Source organism: Trachypithecus francoisi, unplaced genomic scaffold (assembly GCF_009764315.1).
Source record: "Trachypithecus francoisi isolate TF-2019V2 unplaced genomic scaffold, Tfra_2.0 Lachesis_group8, whole genome shotgun sequence".
Taxonomy (NCBI): domain Eukaryota; kingdom Metazoa; phylum Chordata; class Mammalia; order Primates; family Cercopithecidae; genus Trachypithecus; species Trachypithecus francoisi.
In genome coordinates, this window is record NW_022681473.1 from 77,804,839 (window position 1) to 77,807,667 (window position 2,829).

At 37.6% G+C, this 2,829-nt stretch overlaps 1 pseudogene; it reads left to right on the forward strand.

Annotated features, from left to right (window-relative positions):
• Positions 1 to 214: 214 nt before the first annotated feature.
• LOC117081349 lies at positions 215 to 2,014 on the forward strand (annotated as a pseudogene).
• The last annotated feature ends 815 nt before the right edge of the window (positions 2,015 to 2,829 follow it).

The following is a 2,829-nucleotide window of genomic DNA, read 5'->3' on the forward strand; positions in this document are numbered from 1 at the left end:
AAACATGACACAAACCATAGCTGAACTATATGTGGTAAGGACTCAGGGCAAACTGGCAATGTGATGTCCCTTCTTTAAATACATGTTTCTCATTTATTTATTGGTTAGGGGGAAATTAACTTTATTTATTAAATCATTCATATCTCTGTTAAAAATAAGAGAGTTGGTGGTAAGAAGTTGCGTAGCAGCACAGTGAGGTACCTCTGATGAAATTATGACCAGGTGGGCACGAGTTAGTACTGCATGTAGCAAGAGACCTTTGTCTATAACACCATGGGAGGACGTGGAGAAGGGATCCTTTGAGGGAACAAGCCAGAACCTACCAAAGTGTAAACACCTTGAAGCCAATAGGCTATCCCTTAAAAATGACAAACACCAAGGAAAACACAAAAATAACAAAGAGAAAAAAGAGTACTTAAATAAAGATGTGAATGCAGTCATGGAATACCTAAGACAGAATTCACAGATGGTTCATAATGGGCAAATTATAGCCACAGACAGTAAGGAAGTAAGGGAGGAAATTGCAGTTGCTTTAAAGAAAGACAGTCAAAAGAAACTACCATCAGAGTGAAGAGGCAACCTACAGAATGGGAGAAAATTTTTGCAATCTACTCATCTGACAAAGGGCTAATATCCAGAACCTATAAAGAACTCATTCAAATTTACAGGAAAAAAACAACCCTATAAAAAAGTGGGTAAAGGATATGAACAGACACTTCTCAAAAGAAGACATTCATACAGCCAACAGACACATGAAAAAATGCTCATCATCACTCATCATCAGAGAAATGCAAATCAAAACCACAGTGAGATACCATCTCACACCAGTTAGAATGGCAATCATTAAAAAATCAGGAAACAACAGGTGCTGGAGAGGATGTGGAGAAATAGGAACACTTTTACACTGTTGGTGGGATTGTAAACTAGTTCAACCATTGTGAAAAACAGTGTGGCGATTCCTCAAGGATCTAGAAATAGAAATACCATATGACCCAGCCATCCCACTACTGGGGATATACCCAAAGGATTATAAGTCATGCTGCTATAAAGACACATGCACACGTATGTTTATTGCAGCACTATTCACAATAGCAAAGACTTGGAATCAACCCAAATGTCCATCAGTGACAGACTGGATTAAGAAAATGTGGCACATATACACCATAGAATACTATGCAGCCATAAAAAAGGGTGAGTTCACATCCTTTGTAAGGACATAGATGAAGCTGGAAACCATCATTCTCAGCAAACTATTGCAAGAACAGAAAACCAAATACCACATGTTCTCACTCATAGGTGGGAAAGGAACAATGAGATCACTTGGACACAGGAAGGGGATCATCACACACCAGGTCCTATTGTGGGGAGGGGGTCGGGAGGGATAGCATTAGGAGATATACCTAATGTAAATGATGAGTTAATGGGTGCAGCACACCAACATGGTACATGTATACATATGTAACAAACCTGCACGTTGTGCACATGTACCCTAGAACTTAAAGTATAATTTAAAAAAAAAAAAAAAAAAGTCAATGGGAAGGAAGAAGATTAAAAAGACAAATGGCAAAGAAAAATGCAATGGTGTGTTTCCATTGTAGAAAATCACATCATGGAATTGCAGATTGCCTTGCTGCCCTTGAAAATCAAGATACGGGCACTGGAATGTTACAGGTGTGGGTCCACAGAGCATGAAACAACCAAATGTAAGGTGAAAGTACACCCGGTTCTTGGTGAATTTCTTTTTGCAACATGTTTTGTTTGCGGAGAAAAGGGGAGCCTGTCTAGATCTTGTCCTGATAATCCCAAAGGACTCTATGCTGATGGTGGTGGTTGCAAACTTTGTGGCTCTGTGAAACATTTAAAGAAAGATTGCCCTTAAAGTCAGAATTCAGATCGAATGGACACAGTCAGTTGCTGGGCAAAGGGAATGAGTGCAGACTATGAAGACACTTTGGATGCACCTAAACTGCAGAAACCCAAAACAGAAATACCTAAAGTTGTTAATTTTTGGTAGCAACTAGCACTATCCTTAGTTACCACCTCATTGTTACTCCCTAAACTAGGCCCATTTCACAAGTTAGAGTTGGGCTTCCTTGTAGCCAGGACTATACTGTAGATATCAGTATGATCTGGGTGTGGTCAAAAACAGTTTCCTTTATTCTGTCCATCAAATAATACTTCTACCACTGTTCGGAGAAAATTGAAGAAAAGAGTAAGATGATTAAATGGTTTATCTAAGAACATGTTTTAAGAGGCAGAACATAGATATAACTAAGTGGTTATATACCTGATTGTAACAGTCATCTTTAATAAAAGCAAAATCATGCATAAATATAAAAGACCCCTAAACAAAGGGGCGGTTTTCGTTATATTGTTAAAAAAAGACAGTTATTTACATATAAGTATGTAACAAAATATTTTAATTTATATGAATTTGATGGTAAAACATCTTTGTCTCCATTGATGGATATTATTTATTTGATAAGAGCAATACCAATAATTGTTTGTTCAGTTACATTGAATTATTGTTCAGTTTTCCCAGATTAACAGGCACCATTATTTTCTCATTCATTCTGGTTATGCATAATAATTCTTCATATACTGGCAATATGTGCCAGTATTCAGTTGTTTTTCTCCTTCTGACTGCAGTGTTGACTGTCTTCTTGGAGAGATGACTTTGCCCCCCAAAGAACTACATTGTTATAGACTCTTTCTTTAGAACTCATCTCCAGTCATTGAGATGCAATAAAAAAATGGACTTTGGGTTCCAGCTCTGCTACTCATCTGTGAGGCCTTTAGAGAGTTATTCAACTGTCTGAACTTTAGCTT